Raw genomic sequence first — 20,767 nt, 5'->3', positions numbered from 1 at the left:
AATAATGCCATACAGCAAACCTATAACAGTACCATACAATGAATTTCCTCATAATAGCCCCATATGATGCCAACATTTTAGTACCATACAGTGCCTCCATAACAGTGCCATAGAGTGATCACATAACAATACCATAGGGTGCCCACATAATAGTGGCAAACAGTGATCACATAATACGATCGGGTGCCCACATAATTGTGCCAAACAGTGAACACGTAATAATTTCATACAGTCAATAAAAAATAGCGCCATACAGTACCTACATAATAGAAACCTACACTGCCCGGATAACATGTAATGCCCACATAATAGTGCCCACATAATAGTGCCCATAGTGAATGCATAACAGTGACACTAAAATAATATCACAACCGGTAATGTAACAGAAGTTTGAGACAAGAGAACGGGGAGGAAGTTTGGAGACGGTTCGGATGTGGTGAAACGAAGCGGTGGAGACGCCGGGGCTGTTTTTGCCCTTACGTTATTGGGACCTGTATATCTGACATTTCATACTAATTGCACCTTAAGATGGCGCTCTTGTTATATATGAATTCATTGGTGATTATTTGATGACCCCCAAGTATTGCGCTGAGTGATGGAAGCGCGTGACAGTGAAACCGCCAATAATGACCAACAATTCCCCATTTCTATTCTCCGTGTAGGTGGAAGAGGGAAACGGGAGATTATATGACACGACGGGGACACAACTGTGGAAGCGACTGAAAGGTCAGTTATCAGAAGAGCGCTCAAGTAGAAAACCGTAGTTTATGTGACAAGTGATGAAGAAGAAGCGGTCGGGGTGGGCTCAGGTCCCAGCTGCCGTCATGTACAGCTCAGTGGAGCTCAGTCGTGTATACGCAGTGTTTATATGTCACTCAGGAGGCAGAAATACAAGACTTATAGTCCAGTCAGCTTGTCAACGCTAAAGCTGAAATACTCTGTGCTGCCAGACAACACACCATAACATTTGACCTCCCATTCAAATTATTTACTTTACATTTCATACATAAAAAGTTGTTTTTTTTCTAAAATACTGAATAAGGCAGTTACAGCAGCACAGAGTATATCAGCAAGTCAAAATATGGACGATCAAATGAATTAAAGGGGTATTCCCATCTCCAAAGGATATGCCATAAATGTCCTCTACATGCATGTCCCATCTCTGGGACCCATATCTATTTCTAGAGCATATCTCCTGACCCCGGCCCCATCCTACATTCTGCCGCTGTCCTCCGGTTGACTGATGAGGTGGCCGGGGTTTTCCATAAACAGCTGAGCGTATTTTTCTACGCTGTTTCCGTAACTTCCATCCATTTCTATGAGAGTTATATAAACAGTGTAGCAAAGCGCATTCGGCTGCATCTGGAAAACCCGGCGGCAGATGGCAGGAAAGGGTCAGAGGACCCCGATCTAGAGCAAGGTGCAGGTCTCAGAGGTGGGATCTACATCCTGTGGATGTGCCATAAATATCCGGGATGGGAATACCCCTTTAAGACTTAAAGTGAATGTCCACCTTGTAAAACCATGTTGCTTTTCGGTCCAAAATTTTCTACTGATTAATTTCTTAATAAATCTCTGTAGTGGTTGGAGCTTTCATTTTCGGACACAGAGTTCCAAACCTCCTGCAAAATCAGACTTGCAAGATAAAATTCTATCTACCTGTAACCACCACTAGGGGGAGCTCACTGCACACTGTGTTGTTATTATTATCTAAAACCAATATGCAGTAAGCTCCCCCTAGTGGTGACTGCAGGAAGACAGAATTGTATCATGTAACAGGAGATTTGTATCAAAAAAGAACATAAAGATAATTATAAAAATATTAGGAAATTATTCAGTGCAGAATTTTGATATTATTTAAATTTTAAAAAAACTTGGTGTGGACATTCACTTAAAATCAGAAGCTTCAGCCAGGATCCAATTTACAGAACCCTTTGGGGTCATTTGCGTAATTAACAACTCCCCAATGTCACGTTTATAACAGAATCTCTCGCTTTACTAGTCGCCGCGCCCGTCAGTTCGGCACCGCAGGTGACAGCATTCTGTAGGAAGTCGCCATTCATGCAATCCCTTAATATAATCGTTCAAGAGGCACCAAAGTGGAGTTGCCCTTTAAATATAACATTCATGCCAATCACACATAAGTTCACAATGAAAGCGTTCCGTCTCGTCATTGCCGTTGTTTGTAATGCAGGAACGGCGTAAGAGAAAGTCCGGCCGAATCCAAGATGTCAGACAGGTCGATGAATATGAGAGGATGAGTCGCAGTAATGGCTTCTCCACCGAGTAAATAGCCAGATAGCTGACGGGTGTGCAGATCATCGCAGCCTCCCGCTGACGTGATTAGACCCTTCACTTCCAGGATGCTGCGAGCACAGGATTCGCACACAGCTCCGTGGTCATGGAAATAAAAAGAATTAAGAAAAAAGTGCGGGAACATTCTGCTCTTACCCCATGACAAGAATTGTCACACAAAAAAATGAGATCTGGATTAGGGTAGGGCAATCCAGGACAATAGGGTCATAGCAAAAACCAAAATGGGGCCCCTTGCTGGTGTGTGTCATCACACACCACCATCTCCAGACAGGAGGGCCCGGAGTTCATTGTCCTACATCTCCATTAAGGGCTGTTTTTGGGCAGCCTGCTGTAAATGTGATTGGGGGGAGTGGTCCTGTAGAGGATACAGCGCCTGCACAAAACAGCGATCTGCAGCACACAGTCTATGGAAAGAATTGATATATTCTATTTAGACTTTAGGAGGTTAAGTACAACTCCCCCTTTGCAGTTTCTTATTACCAATTAAAATTCAGATAAAACCTTATTAAAGGGAGAAATTATTTTCTTTTGCGACTTCAAAAATTATTAAATAAAATTTCTGCAGCATAATTAAGGCTCTTGTCTTCACCTCCACGTGTGAGACCCAAGTAATAAACCCCCAGACCCCTCCAGCTCATCTCATTAATGTTCCCTCATTATCACCAATAAACCCGCTTATTTCATCATGGAGATAGTGACCTATAGACCACAAGAGACGGCAGCCAAGAAGGCCTCATCCGTGTACGGGTCAAATGATATATGTGAAAATAAACAGAGGGAATAAAAGCGACCTAAAGAATTGCATCTACATAATGTGTGCTGAACCCTTGAATAGAAAAAGTCAATAATACTGCCCCCTATATATAAGAATATAACTACTATGATACTGCCCCTATATACAAGAATATAACTACTATAATACTGCCCCCTATATACAAGAATATAACTACTATAATACTGCCCCCTATATACAAGAATATAACTACTCTAATACTGCCCCTATATACAAGAATATAACTACTATAATACTGCCCCCTATATACAAGAATATAACTACTATAATACTGCCCCCTATATACAAGAATATAACTTCTATAATACTGCCCCCTATATACAAGAATATAACTACTATAATACTACCCCTATATACAAGAATATAACTACTATAATACTGCTCCTATATACAAGAATATAACTACTATAATACTGCCTCCTATATACAAGAATATAACTACTATAATACTGCTCCTATATACAAGAATATAAATACTACAGTACTGCCCCTATATACAAGAATATAACTACTATAATACTACCCCTATATACAAGAATATAACTACTATAATACTGCTCCTATATACAAGAATATAACTACTATAATACTGCTCCTATATACAAGAATATAACTACTATAATACTGCTCCCTATATACAAGAATATAACTACTATAATACTGCTCCTATATACAAGAATATAACTACTATAATACTGCTCCTATATACAAGAATATAACTACTATAATACTGCCCCTATATACAAGAATATAACTACTATAATACTGCTCCTATATACAAGAATATAACTACTATAATACTGCCCCTATATACAAGAATATAACTACTATAATACTGCTCCTATATACAAGAATATAACTACTATAATACTGCCCCCTATATACAAGAATATAACTACTATAATACTGCCCCCTATATACAAGAATATAACTACTATAATACTGCACCCTATATACAAGAATATAACTACTATAATACTGCTCCTATATACAAGAATATAACTACTATAATACTGCCCCCTATATACAAGAATATAACTACTATAATACTGCCCCCTATATACAAGAATATAACTACTATAATATTGCTCCCTATATACAAGAATATAACTACTATAATACTGCCTCCTATATATAAGAATATAACTACTATAATACTACCCCCTATATACAAGAATATAACTACTATAATACTGCTCCTATATACAAGAATATAACTACTATAATACTACCCCTATATACAAGAATATAACTACTATAATACTGCTCCTATATACAAGAATATAACTACTCTAATACTGCCCCTATATACAAGAATATAACTACTATAATACTGCCCCTATATACAAGAATATAACTACTATAATACAGCCCCCTATATACAAGTATATAACTACTATAATACTGCCCCCTATATACAAGAATATAACTACTATAATACTGCCCCTATATACAAGAATATAACTACTATAATACTGCCCCCTATATACAAGAATATAACTACTCTAAGGGCATGACCACACGTGGCGGATTTCCTCCGCAACTGTCCACATCAATGCCGCACCTAATCCGGGTTGCGGATTACGGCTGCGGATCTGCCCAAAATGTGCAGAAAATTGATGCGGACTAGCTGCTGCGGACTGCGGGAAAAGTGCTTCCCTTCTCTCTATCAGTGCAGGATAGAGAGAAGGGACAGCACTTTCCCTAGTGAAAGTAAACAAATTTCATACTTACCGGCCGTTGTCTTGGTGACGCGTCCCTCTTTCGGCATCCAGCCCGACCTCCCTGGATGACGCGCCAGTCCATGTGACCGCTGCAGCCTGTGCTTGGCTGCAGCCGTCACTTAGACTGAAACGTCATCCTGGGAGGCCGGACTGGAGACAGAAGCAGGGAGTTCTCGGTAAGTATGAACTTCTATTTTTTTACAGGTTGCTGTATATTGGGATCGGTAGTCACTGTCCAGGGGGCAGAAACAGTTACTGCTGATCGCTTAACTCTTTCAGCACCCTGGACAGTGACTATTTACAGACGTCTCCTAGCAACGCTCCCGTCATTACGGGAGCCCCATTGACTTCCTCAGTCTGGCTGTAGACCTAGAAATACATAGGTCCAGCCAGAATGAAGAAATGTCAAGTTAAAAAAGCAAGACGCATCCGCAGCACACATAACATGTGCATGACAGCTGCGGACTTCATTGCGGATTTTAGAATCTCCATTGAAGTCAATGGAGAAATTCCGCCATGAGTCCGCCACTGCTCCGCAACAGACAGAGCATGCTGCGGACACCAAATTCCGCTCCGCAGCCTATGCTCCGCAGCGGAATTTTACGCATCGTCTAAACGAACACTTCTAATTAGAAGTGGAAGTCAATGCAGAAACGGCTCCGCTGCGGATTAACGCTGCGGAGTGTCCGCAGCGGAATTCTAGTGAAATTCCGCCACGTGTGAACCCAGCCTAATACTGCTCCTATATACAAGAATATAACTACTATAATACTGCCCCCTATATACAAGAATATAACTACTCTAATACTGCCCCTATATACAAGAATATAACTACTATAATACTGCTCCTATATACAAGAATATAACTACTATAATACTGCCTCCTATATACAAGAATATAACTACTATAATACTGCCCCTATATACAAGAATATAACTACTATAATACTACTCCCTATATACAAGAATACAACTACTATAATACTGCTCCTATATACAAGAATATAACTACTATAATACTGTCCCTATATACAAGAATATAACTACTATAATACTGCTCCTATATACAAGACTATAACTACTATAATACTGCTCCCTATATACAAGAATATAACTACTATAATACTGCTATTATATACAAGAATATAACTACTATAATACTGCCCCTATATACAAGAATATAACTACTATAATACTGCCCCTATATACAAGAATATAACTACTATAATACTGCCCCTATATACAAGAATATAACTACTATAATACTGCCCCTATATACAAGAATATAACTACTATAATACTGTCCCTATATACAATAATATAACTACTATAATACTGCTCCTATATACAAGATTATAACTACTATAATACTGCCCCCTATATACAAGAATATAACTACTATAATACTGCTCCCTATATACAAGAATATAACTACTATAATACTGCTATTATATACAAGAATATAACTACTATAATACTGCCCCTATATACAAGAATATAACTACTATAATACTGCCCCTATATACAAGAATATAACTACTATAATACTGCTCCTATATACAAGAATATAACTACTATAATACTGCCCCCTATATACAAGACTATAACTACTATAATACTGCCCCTATATACAAGAATATAACTACTATAATACTGCCCCTATATACAAGAATAGAACTACTATAATACTGCTCCTATATACAAGAATATAACTACTATAAAACTGCCCCCTATATACAAGAATATAACTACTATAATAGTGCTCCTATATACAAGAATATAACTACTATAATAGTGCTCCTATATACAAGAATATAACTACTATAATACTGCTCCTATATACAAGAATATAACTACTATAATACTGCCTCCTATATACAAGAATATAACTACTATAATACTGCTCCCTATATACAAGAATATAACTACTATAATACTGCCCCTATATACAAGAATATAACTACTATAATAGTGCCCCCTATATACAAGAATATAACTACTATAATACTGCCCCCTATATACAAGAATATAACTACTATAATACTGTCCCCTATATACTAGAATATAACTACTATAATACTGCTCCTATATACAAGAATATAACTACTATAATACTGCCCCCTATATACAAGAATATAACTACTATAATACTGCTCCCTATATACAAGAATATAACTACTATAATACTGCTATTATATACAAGAATATAACTACTATAATACTACCCCTATATACAAGAATATAACTACTATAATACTGCCCCTATATACAAGAATATAACTACTATAATACTGCTCCTATATACAAGAATATAACTACTATAATACTGCCCCCTATATACAAGACTATAACTACTATAATACTGCCCCTATATACAAGAATATAACTACTATAATACTGCCCCTTTATACAAGAATATAACTACTATAATACTGCTCCTATATACAAGAATATAACTACTATAATACTGCCCCTATATACAAGAATATAACTACTATAATAGTGCTCCTATATACAAGAATATAACTACTATAATACTGCCTCCTATATACAAGAATATAACTACTATAATACTGCTCCTATATACAAGAATATAACTACTATAATACTGCCTCCTATATACAAGAATATAACTACTATAATACTGCTCCCTATATACAAGAATATAACTACTATAATACTGCCCCTATATACAAGAATATAACTACTATAATAGTGCCCCCTATATACAAGAATATAACTACTATAATACTGCCCCCTATATACAAGAATATAACTACTATAATACTGTCCCCTATATACAAGAATATAACTACTTTAATACTGCTCCCTATATACAAGAATATAACTACTATAATACTGCCCCCTATATACAAGAATATAACTACTATAATACTGCCCCCTATATACAAGAATATAACTACTATAATACTGCCCCCTATATACAAGAACATAACTACTATAATACTGCCCCTGTATACAAGAATATAACTACTATAATACTGCCCCTATATACAAGAATATAACTACTATAATACTGCCCCCTATATACAAGAATATAACTACTATAATACTGCCCCTATATACAAGAATATAACTACTATAATACTGCCCCCTATATACAAGAATATAACTACTATAATACTGCCTCCTATATACAAGACTATAACTACTATAATACTGCTCCCTATATACAAGAAAATAGCTACTATAATACTGCCCCCTATATACAAGAATATAACTACTATAATACTCCCCCTTATATACAAGACTATAACTACTTTAATACTGCCCCTATATACAAGAATATAACTACTTTAATACTGCCTCCTATATACAAGAATATAACTACTATAATGCTGCCTCCTATATACAAGACTATAACTACTATAATACTGCTCCTATATACAAGAATATAACTACTATAATACTGCCTCCTATATACAAGAATATAACTACTATAATACTGCCTCCTATATACAAGAATATAACTACTATAATACTGCGCCCTATATACAAGAATATAACTGCTATAATACTGCTCCTATGTACAAGAATATAACTACTATAATACTGCTCCCTATATTCAAGAATATAACTACTATAATACTGCCTCCTATATACAAGAATATAACTACTATAATACTGCCCCTATATACAAGAATATAACTACTATAATACTGCCCCCTATATACAAGAATATAACTACTATAATACTGCTCCTATATACAAGACTATAACTACTATAATACTGCTCCTATGTACAAGAATATAACTACTATAATACTGCTCCCTATATTCAAGAATATAACTACTATAATACTGCCTCCTATATACAAGAATATAACTACTATAATACTGCCCCTATATACAAGAATATAACTACTATAATACTGCCCCCTATATACAAGAATATAACTACTATAATACTGCTCCTATATACAAGAATATAACTACTATAATACTGCTCCTATATACAAGAATATAACTACTATAATACTGCCCCCTATATACAAGAATATAACTACTATAATACTGCCCCCTATATACAAGAATATAACTACTATAATACTGCCCCCTATATACAAGAATATAACTACTATAATACTGCCCCCTATATACAAGACTATAACTACTATAATACTGCTCCCTATATACAAGAATATAACTGCTATAATACTGCTCCTATATACAAGAATATAACTACTATAATACTGCTCCCTATATACAAGACTATAACTACTATAATACTGCTCCCTATATACAAGAATATAACTACTATAATACTGCTCCCTATATACAAGACTATAACTACTATAATACTGCTCCCTATATACAAGACTATAACTACTATAATACTGCTCCTATATACAAGAATATAACTACTATAATACTGCTCCTATATACAAGAATAGAACTACTATAATACTGCTTCAATATGCAAGAATATATCTACTATAATACTGCCCCTATAAACAAGAATATAACTACTATAGTACTGCCCCCTATATACAAGAATATAACTACTATAAGGGCATGACCACACATGGCGGAATTCCTCCGCAACTGTCCGCATCGATGCCGCACAGAATCTGCGTTGCAGATTCTGCAGCGGATCTGCACAAAATGTGCAGTACATTGATGCGGACTAGCTGCTGCAGACTGCGGGAAAAGTGCTTCCCTTCTCCCTATCAGTGCAGGATAGAGAGAAGGGACAGCACTTTCCCTAGTGAAAGTAAACGATTTTCATACTTACCGGCCGTTGTCTTGGTGACGCGTCCCTCTTTCGGCATCCAGCCCGACCTCCCTGGATGACGCGCCAGTCCATGTGACCGCTGCAGCCTGTGCTTGGCCTGTGATTGGCTGCAGCCGTCACTTACACTGAAACGTCATCCTGGGAGGCCGGACTGGAGACAGACGAAGGGAGTTCTCGGTAAGTATGAACTTATATGTTTTTTTACAGATACATGTATATTGGGATCGGTAGTCACTGTCCCGGGTGCAGAAACAGTTACTGCCGATCGCTTAACTCTTTCAGCACCCTGGACAGTGACTATTTACAGACGTCTCCTAGCAACGCTCCCGTCATTACGGGAGCCCCATTGACTTCCTCAGTCTGGCTGTAGACCTAGAAATACCTAGGTCCAGCCAGAATGAAGAAATGTCAAGTTAAAAAAGCAAGACGCATCCGCAGCACACATGACATGTGCATGACAGCTGCGGACTTCATTGCGGAACTTAGAATCTCCATTGAAGTCAATGGAGAAATTCCGCCATGAGTCCGCCACTGCTCCGCAACAGACAGAGCATGCTGCGGACACCAAATTCCGCTCCGCAGCCTATGCTCCGCAGCGGAATTGTACGCATCGTGTAAACGAACACTGCTAAATTAAAGTGAAAGTCAATGGAGAAACGGCTCCGCTGCGGATTAACGCTGCGGAGTGTCCGCAGCGGAATTTAAGTGGAATTCCGCCATGTGTGAACCCGCCCTAATACTGCCCCCTATATACAAGAATATAACTACTATAATACTGCCCCCTATATACAAGAATATAACTACTATAATACTGCCCCCTATATACAAGACTATAACTACTATAATACTGCTCCCTATATACAAGAATATAACTGCTATAATACTGCTCCTATATACAAGAATATAACTACTATAATACTGCTCCCTATATACAAGACTATAACTACTATAATACTGCTCCCTATATACAAGAATATAACTACTATAATACTGCTCCCTATATACAAGACTATAACTACTATAATACTGCTCCCTATATACAAGACTATAACTACTATAATACTGCTCCCTATATACAAGAATATAACTACTATCATACTGCCCTCCTATATACAAGAATATAACTACTATCATACTGCCCCTATATACAAGAATATAACTGCTATAATACTGCTCCTATATACAAGAATATACTTACTATATTACAGCCCATGTTATGATTTTTGTGCTTTATAGTAATTTATATAATAATATTGTTGTGGTTATATTTACATCTTTGTGTGTGACTGATATTAGTCTTTGTACTTATAACTCTGCCGGCTTTGGGGTCTTTTTGTCCCCCGCCTCCTGTGATACATTTGTAGTCTCGGCTTTGTTCACAATGACACATTTAAATATAGATTTTTTCATCCAGAACAACAATAATGCAGCGACCCCCAGTCATGTGATTATGTCATTACGTATGTGAACAGAGACCTATTATTAGTACTGTTTGTGCCAGGATACAATGTCCTCCGATAAAGGTGTTGTAAAGGTCACACAGGCCAATTATCGGGCAAACGCTCGTTCATCTGCTGATTGTATCGTTTTAAATGCTCAAAATATTATGCTTGTCGGCAGCACATCCACCGGTGTAAATGTATGGGGACGAGCGATCGGAGTGACGAGCGATCGGAGTGAAGAGCGATCAGAGTGACGAGCGATCAGATTGACGAGCGCTCGTCCCCATACATAGCTTCTTGTGAATGAAGCAAATAAGCGCCGATCAACGGGCTGTCTCGTTAATCAGCGCTCGTGGCACCAGCCAGAATTGTCCGGTGTAAAAGTACTTTTAGGATCTCAAAAGATCAGAGCCCGAGCCCCTCACTCTATGTCGCCCACCACAAAACATATATATTGCAGAGCTATCAAACAATTGGAGAACATAAGCAGCTTAGATACACCGGTCATCAGAGCACCGTCCCTGGATATTACTTTATAAGGAAACCTGTACCCATCAGTCCTGCCCCCAAATAGTTGGCCCCGTCATGAACATTAATGTATATATGATAGTTTATAATAACACCTCCGCACCATGACCACATATATCTACCACAAAGACCAGCACATCCAATAATACCATACAGTGCCCGTATAGTGGTCACATGCCAGTTCTACACTGGCGCTCTGCAGGGTATAATCACATTGTAGACCTTATATAAGTGATTACAGTACAGTATATCCAGTGACTTCCAGGTGACGTCTTCTCTGATTGGAGTCATTCACTTTCCTTTTTTTCTCCATCCGACCCAGACCACCATGACGACTTCTCCCAGCCGCTATTAGTTTTTCCAGTTTGCTGCCCCCCACAAGGTAATAGTGCCCCTCTTAGTGCATCACACAAAAATTGTGGATTCTTAGTGTCCACCATAGTAGTGGTTCCCCCTTGTGTGCTTCCCACATAGTAATAGTGCCCCCTGTATGCCCCCTCACAGTAATGTTGCCTCCTCAGTGCCCCCGTAGAAAAAGTGCCCCCCACAGTATTGGTGCCCAGCACCTGGTAATTGTACCTCTGACTCAGTGGAGCTTTGAGGGGGCACAGTAACTAAGTAATGGTACCCTTCATAGCCTCTACTCAGAAATGGTGCCCTCTTAGTGCCCCACTCAGTAATACTGCCCCCTAAGCAGTAATGGTTCCCCCTTAGTGCCCCTCACTCAGTTTTACTGCTCCCTTAGTGCCCCCTACTCAGTACTGGTTCCCCCTTAGTGCCTCTATTCAGAAATGCTGCCCAGATAGTGCACCTTCTTAGTATATAAGAAGGTTGCCCCCACTCAAAATAGGATACCCCAATGGTGCCCTCATATTACCCCCATTCAGAAAAAAATAAAACTAACACTCCCTTATCCCCGTTCCCATGATGAATGAAGTTGCTCAGTCTCTTTAGACCTGCAGCCTATAACATGCTGAGGCCGGACCACTGTGCAGGCCGACGCGATGATGTCGCTGGCCACCTGCCTAGGAGACCCATTACCTTGAAGTGTACTCCACCTTTAACAGAAAAACTCAAAATGTTGATTACCTTTACAAGTTACATCATGTCTTATACTCCAGTCACATCCAGAGCTGCATCCACATTCCTGATGGTTGCCCTTGGCTTTTGTCTACACTCCGTTGTCAGACATGGGACCAGACAGCTGATACCCCTCCCCCCACGCTGTACTGATCTCTATTAACAGGATATCAGCCGGATTCTGAGTATAACTGGAGAATAAACCTTAGGATCTCTGGCCATTTTATGTATTGATGGCCTCACCTTAGAATCGGTCATTAATATCAGATCATGGGGGGTCCGACTCCCGAAACCCCCGCCGATCAGCTGACTGATACACGATAAACTCTAATCTAATAATTTAGTGGATTATTATTTTAGGTTTCAGATTTCTTACATGAATGACAAAAAGTTTCTGATCCCATCAGGATTTTTGGAGTTTTCCTCCTTGACAATAGCGCAGAGAACGAGAGCGCGAAATGCGGCGACGAGATGAGAGGTGACCGGTGATTTCCTGCGTTTTTAGACAATCTCTCATCCATGAAAACATCCTAAGTGACATATTGTACATGACGCAGACGCCGTCCAATCACATCACATCAAATCATCACCCGCCGTTATCCCACACGCGTTTCACACATAATCTGTTATTTCCCTGGAGGTCCTGACACCTCTGATCATCGTCCGCGGGTCTACTAGGGCAGCCGGTGCCAGGGATGATGTGGATCATGGTCTCGCCTTTGTTTAGAAGTAACACATCCGTTACCACTTGCTGAGGGTGTTCTTAAAGGAACAGTAACCACAAAAACTTTCAGGGGCGCGGACAGGCTAAATATGGTTTTATTGTTGATGTTGCATTTCAGTTACAAACAATTACAAAAAAACATATCTTTTTACTATGGCCGCCATTTTTTTAAAGAGACAATAACCACAAAGTCGATTTTTTTCTCATGCACCATGGGGAGTGCGGTCCGCAGTCAGTTACTCTCAGAATATTACAGCCATTTTCCAACATGGTATTAGATAAATTATTGACTTCCTTCTCCATCCCTCGTGCCTAATTGTTGTCAATCTCGTCTCCAGGCGGATTCTTTGTTAACACCCCCCCCCCCCCCGCATAAATCTAATAAGAGACGCATCATCTCCGATGATCGAGTGCTCCGCCGGGGGGGTTTAATATTGTTGTCTTATCACATATTTCTTCTAGATAATCTTTTCCTGGAAGTTCCTTACATGTAATTCTTCTTAAATGAGAGACTTAGCATTTTACTTACTAGGCATCGGCGATGTGCCGGATCCGATTCGGATCTAGATGAGCAAAGCGGCTGGACACAATGGAGATAAACAACTACATTGAGTGTCATTACCAGATTGTTATTTTCTTATTTGTCTTCCAAGAATTCTATACATTACAGCTCCTTTAAAAAAAACATGATTCATGAACGGAATGCTAGAATTACAGTGAAGACTGACACAGAGACACAGAACAGGAGAGAAGGGAGGACAAAGTGCTCATGCACACCGGCACGGAGTCATACAACGTCTGTGCACTGCTGGACAAGCGCCATCAAAATCTGTGTATATGTACGGGGATATTTTCCCCTAGAAGCCACGCTTTCTTATACCTCCATACATATAGAGTCCGATGGAGCAGCCAGAATTTTTTTTCTTCTCTGATTTGGATGTAATTAAGCCTGCTTTACTCTTATATAAAGCAGTCAATCTAGCCAAGCAGCGTTGCAGTGTAAAGCATGGGGGAGATAATGCAGCAGCTTGAGCCTACAGATGCCAAAAGAGTCCATTTGCACCTGTGAGTTCATCACATGACCAGGACAGATTATTCATGAGGTCGTCTAATGGGTGGTGTTTCCCTTTAAATGGTATCTGATAGACCCTTAATTTTAGGAAATGTATAAAATGGCCAAACAAAGTGATAATCTGGGGGCATCTGCACCCACTAAACATCCTCTAGACGTTATTTTAGATTATTTTTGTGACACAGAATATGATTGTGTACATTGATACAGATGAACATTTTGCGGATTGTGGGACGTTTGTTACTTTGTTACATCTCGGCATCAATTCTGTTCACAAAATACATTTCATGTTGACAAATAAGATCTGATGTCACGCTGCGGGATGGAGATAAGGGGCGACGAGGAGGCGGTGGGGCGTCTGTCGATTATAATGGGATATAATGAAGAGGTCATTAAATGAGAAGAGAAATGAACACAGAAAGACAAAAGGAAACAAAGTAAAAATCCATAAAAAGCCGATAGTGATGAAGATGTATATACACGATGAATACAGCTCAGCGGAGCGCAGGACATAATGAGGATTAAATGAAGAGCTGGGGGAGGGGATGACCGTCAGCAAAATCAAATGCGTCAAATGCAATACTCCCTCCGGACACTGGGGGCGCTAAGATGAATTAATGGCCACTTTGTTTCAATATACCTTACATCATAGATCTCCCTAATGTTGAGTATTGTGACTTTGTGAGTTTCGTGGTGACGCGTTTCAATTTATAATCACAGTGACTGGAGCGTATTGGTGACTTTGTCAGGGTCGCGATAATGCATTTCGATCCTACATCACAGTGACTGCAGCGTATTAGTGACTTTGTGAGGGTTGTGGTGACGCATTTCGATTCAAGTCACAGTGACTGGAGCTTATTGGTGGATTTGTGAGGGTCACGGTGATGCGTTTCGACACATCACAGCGACTAGAGCGTATTGGTGACTTTGTGAGGGTCGCGATTATGCGTTTCGATCCTACATCACAGTGACTGGAGAGTATTGGTGACTTTGCGAGTGTTACCGGGATGCATTTCGATCTATAATCACAGTGGCTAGAGCGTATTGGTGTCCATGTGAGGGTCACGGTGACACGTTTCAATCCTACATCACCGTGACTGGAGAGTATTGGTGACTAAGGGTCGTAGTGACACGTTTCGATCCAAAATCACATTTACTGGAGTGTATTGGTGAATTTGTAAGGGTCGTGATAATGCTTTTCGATCCAACATCACAGTGGCTGGAGCGTATTGGTGATTTTGTGAGGGTCACGGTGACGCGTTTCGATCCTACATCACAGTGACTGGAGCGTATTGGTGACGGAGTGTCGTGGTGACGCACTTCGATACAACATCACATTGACTGGAGCGTATTGGTGACTTTGTGGGGGTCGCGATAATGCATTTCTATCCTACATCACAATGACTGTAGTGTATTGGTGTCTATGTGAGGGTCACGGTGAAGCGTTTCGATCCTACATCACAGTGACTGGAGCGTATTGGTGACTTTGTGAGGGTCACGGTGACGCGTTTCAATCCTACATCACAGTGACTGGAGCGTATTGGTGACGGAGTGTCGTGGTGACGCACTTCGATACAACATCACATTGACTGGAGCGTATTGGTGACTTTGTGAGGGTCGCGGTGATGAGTACCTATCGAGCAGTGTGTTTTTTTTTCCACCAGATGCTGTAAATGCCCCAGTCCTTGTATCCATACGTGTGTGACTCTCCGTCTACATGGAGGAATCGTCCTGTGAACGCTCAGCGACATTTCACAATGTGTCGCTGTCACGCCGGATTCGGTCTCAGGGCCATGATGAAGTGTCTTCGAGGAATTGCGATAGTTTGCTTTAATTAAATCTGGAAAAGAGCTGAGCTGTAATTACCACTAATAACAACCACATGAATAATACAAGTCCCGGCTGCCAGGTCGTCCTTCTCAGAGGCAGCGCCAGTCACATGATCACCAGCCGTTCTACAGATCTGTACTACAGCTCCCATCAGGTCCCTCTTGTGTTCCTGACCTTGATGGCATCATTTGTTTCTTAATAACCATCACCAAGGATCTGTTGGCCATACAACAGTGGTCTCCGACCCCAGGTTCTCCAACATGTGGGAAACTACAACTCCCTGCATGCCTTACGCTGAGAGTTGTAGATTCCCAACAGCTCGGGAGTCAGGGGTTGAAAACTACTGCTATGGGCAGTCCACAGCTTAGTTTGGCCTCATCCAGTCGTGTAAAAGAGGATTGCAGCAAAGATAACATTTCAGGGCCTTTCAGCAGCTGCTTGACACCAGCAGACACCCAACCAGCAGCAGGAGGTCCCGGAGCCCTACCGTCCCATTCCGTATTCACTAACATTGCAGCCCCTATTCAGACCACAATCCTGTGCAGGTACTAAACACTTATTAAATGGGGATAACACCAACGTGGCATGGGCCCCTACTCTCTATGGGCCCCGTAGCAGAAGTACGAGGTACGTATGCCCCTGGCCCCTTCCTCTTAACACATTATCATCCTTACCCCAAAAACAGTTTATCATGTACCCCCCAGCAGCCCTCCTGTCCACAGACGTCACTCAGCTACGCTTCTGAGGATTATAACAACCTGTCAGGACATTTGCTGATTACATTAATGGCTGATGCGCCTCCGACCACCATCACTGCGCCACACGTGTTATTATAGGACTGATCTCAGCGTCATCACCTGAGAACAGACAGATGTGAAGGGCCCCTGCGCAGAGGTAATGTTAGGGCCCAATCCCTGTACCTTTAGGTTAATGCTCTACTACTAAAAGCAGCAATGTTGAAGTATTGTGAGTGACACAGCGCCCCCTGCTGTATACTGACCCTTAATGCGGATTATACTCTATAAAGTTCATATCTATATGTCCGACCCGGTGCAGAGGCAGCTCGTGTCCAGTATAGAATGGTTGCACTGGTAAAGACATTCAGGGACTGTGTGTTACTATAGACTCATGACAGATATGGACTCCACACTTGATACATTGTAGCAAACTATCAGAAGTGAGAAGTATAGGTTCTGTACGATTTTTTTCAGCCTCCGGATGCAAATGAGGATGTTCCCATTCACTGACAGCAAGCAGAGGTCTTACACAAGATGACGAACTAAAACACAAAGTATATTAGAAAATGAATAGTAGCAGCTGTGTGAGCAGGACCAGGTCAGGACAGGCTTGAAATTGTAGCAATGCTTCAATGCGACAAACATCAGGAGGTTTTCAGTCTCTGGATATAAACAAAAAAGTTTCCATTCACTGAATGCAAACAGAGATTTTTTTAAAAGGTGAGGAATTGATACACAAAATTGCAGAACTATTCATTATACAAAGATTAAAGGAGTTGTCTGATGAAAATAATCCCTGTCCATATGGAAGTCACCGAGGGGTCCGCCGCTCAGGAGCCCCCCACTCCCTTTGAGCCAGAACGGAGAATGGCGGCCGGGTATCCTCTGGCAAAGTCAACTTGACCTGCGGCGATCAGATTATTACAGCCGGGGCTCCACAATGAAAGGCATTGTCTGTGATCCACTTTATCTTCATAAGACTGGAAAAACCCTGAAGCCAAAAAATCATAACTCCCAACATTCATTTACCGTAAAGATGGACAACAGACGCGGCGTGCGAAGAGTCTCAGCAAATGATGACCCTGTTAAGCCACGCCTCTAACTCTGCCCAAACACACCCAGTTCAGCCCTCACAGTATAATGCCCCATAGTGCCCCCACACAGTATAATGTCCCCATAGTGCCCCCCACACAGTATAATGTCCCCGTAGTGCCCCCCACACAGTATAATGTCCCCGTAGTGCCCCCCCACACAGTATTATGTCCCCGTAGTGCCCCCCACACAGTATTATGTCCCCATAGTGTCCCCCACACAGTATTATGTCCCATTAGAGACCCCCACACAGTATTATGTCCCCATAGTGCCCCCACACAGTATAATGTCCCCATAGTGCCCCCCACACAGTATAATGTCCCAGTAGTGCCCCCCACACAGTATAATGTCCCCGTAGTGCCCCCCACACAGTATAATGTCCCCGTAGTGCCCCCCACACAGTATAATGTCCCCGTAGTGCCCCCCACACAGTATAATGTCCCCGTAGTGCCCCCCACAAAGTATAATGTCCCCATAGTGCCCCCCACAAAGTATAATGTCCCCATAGTGCCCCCCCACACAGTATAGTGTCCCCATAGTGCCCCCACACAGTATAATGTCCCCATAGTGCCCCCCACACAGTATAATGTCCCCGTAGTGCCCCCCACACAGTATAATGTCCCCGTAGTGCCCCCCACACAGTATAATATCCCCGTAGTGCCCCCACACAGTATAATGTCCCCATAGTGCCCCCCACACAGTATAATATCCCCGTAGTGCCCCCCACACAGTATAATGTCCCCATAGTGCCCCCCCACACAGTATAATGTCCCCGTAGTGCCCCCCACACAGTATAATGTCCCCGTAGTGCCCCCCACACAGTATAATGTCCCCGTAGTGCCCCCCACACAGTATAATGTCCCCATAGTGCCCCCCACACAGTATAATGTCCCCATAGGGCCCCCCACACAGTATAATGTCCCCATAGTGCCCCCCCACACACAGTATAATGTCCCCGTAGTGCCCCCCGACACAGTATAATGTCCCCATAGTGCCCCCCACACAGTATTATGTCCCCGTAGTGCCCCCCCACACAGTATAATGTCCCCGTAGTGCCCCCCACACAGTATAATGTCCCCATAGTGCCCCCCACACAGTATAATGTCCCCGTAGTGCCCCCCACACAGTATAATATCCCCATAGTGCCCCCCACACAGTATAATGTCCCCGTAGTGCCCCCCACACAGTATAATGTCCCCATAGTGCCCCCCCACACAGTATAATATCCCCATAGTGCCCCCCCACACAGTATAATGTCCCCATAGTGCCCCCCACACAGTATAATGTCCCCGTAGTGCCCCCCACACAGTATAATATCCCCATAGTGCCCCCCACACAGTATAATGTCCCCGTAGTGCCCCCCACACAGTATAATGTCCCCATAGTGCCCCCCCACACAGTATAATATCCCCATAGTGCCCCCCCACACAGTATAATGTCCCCATAGTGCCCCCCACACAGTATAATATCCCCGTAGTACCCCCCACACAGTATAATATCCCCATAGTGCCCCCCACACAGTATAATATCCCCATAGTGCCCCCCACACAGTATAATATCCCCATAGTGCCCCCCCCCACACAGTATAATGTCCCCATAGTGCCCCCCCACACAGTATAATGTCCCCATAGTGCCCCCCACACAGTATAATGTCCCCATAGTGCCCCCCACACAGTATAATATCCCCATAGTGCCCCCCACACAGTATAATATCCCCATAGTGCCCCCCACACAGTATAATGTCCCCGTAGTGCCCCCCCACACAGTATAATGTCCCCGTAGTGCCCCCCACACAGTATAATGTCCCCATAGTGCCCCCCACACAGTATAATGTCCCCGCCCCCCACACAGTATAATGTCCCCATAGTGCCCCCCACACAGTATAATGTCCCCATAGTGCCCCCCACACAGTATAATGTCCCCATAGTGCCCCACACACAGTATAATGTCCCCATAGTGCCCCCCACACAGTATAATGTCCCCATAGTGCCCCCCACACAGTATAATACCCCATAGTGCCTCCACACAGTATAATGTCCCCATAGTGCCCCCCACACAGTATAATATCCCCATAGTGCCCCCCACACAGTATAATGTCCCCATAGTGCCCCCCACACAGTATAATGTCCCCATAGTGCCCCCACACAGTATAATATCCCCATAGTGCCCCACACACAGTATAATGTCCCCATAGTGCCCCCCACACAGTATAATGTCCCCGTAGTGCCCCCCACACAGTATAATGTCCCCGTAGTGTCCCCCACACAGTATAATGTCCCCGTAGTGCCCCCCACACAGTATAATGTCCCCGTAGTGCCCCCCACACAGTATAATGTCCCCGTAGTGCCCCCCACACAGTATAATGTCCCCGTAGTGCCCCCCACACAGTATAATGTCCCCATAGTGCCCCCCACACAGTATAATGTCCCCATAGTGCCCCCACACAGTATAATGTCCCCGTAGTGCCCCCCACACAGTATAATGTCCCCATAGTGCCCCCCACACAGTATAATGTCCCCATAGTGCCCCCCACACAGTATAATGTCCCCATAGTGCCCCCCACACAGTATAATGTCCCCATAGTGCCCCCCACACAGTATAATGTCCCCATAGTGCCCCCCACACAGTATAATATCCCCATAGTGCCCCCCACACAGTATAATGTCCCCATAG

General features: G+C 42.0%; 1 protein-coding gene across 1 annotated transcript in view; it reads left to right on the top strand.

Moving 5' to 3' along the window:
- Positions 1–660: 660 nt before the first annotated feature.
- Positions 661–20,767, top strand: part of SMIM22 (small integral membrane protein 22) — a 38,355-nt gene continuing 18,248 nt past the window's right edge. The window contains exon 1 of the mRNA XM_075830711.1: positions 661–726. The gene's annotated coding sequence lies outside the window, so the exon portion shown is untranslated. The remainder of the gene's footprint in view (positions 727–20,767) is intronic.

The sequence above is a fragment of the Rhinoderma darwinii genome, chromosome 6 (assembly GCF_050947455.1).
Source record: "Rhinoderma darwinii isolate aRhiDar2 chromosome 6, aRhiDar2.hap1, whole genome shotgun sequence".
Taxonomy (NCBI): Eukaryota; Metazoa; Chordata; class Amphibia; order Anura; family Rhinodermatidae; genus Rhinoderma; species Rhinoderma darwinii.
The sequence above is the reverse complement of the archived record's forward strand: the minus strand, read 5'-3'. Positions and strand labels throughout refer to the sequence as shown.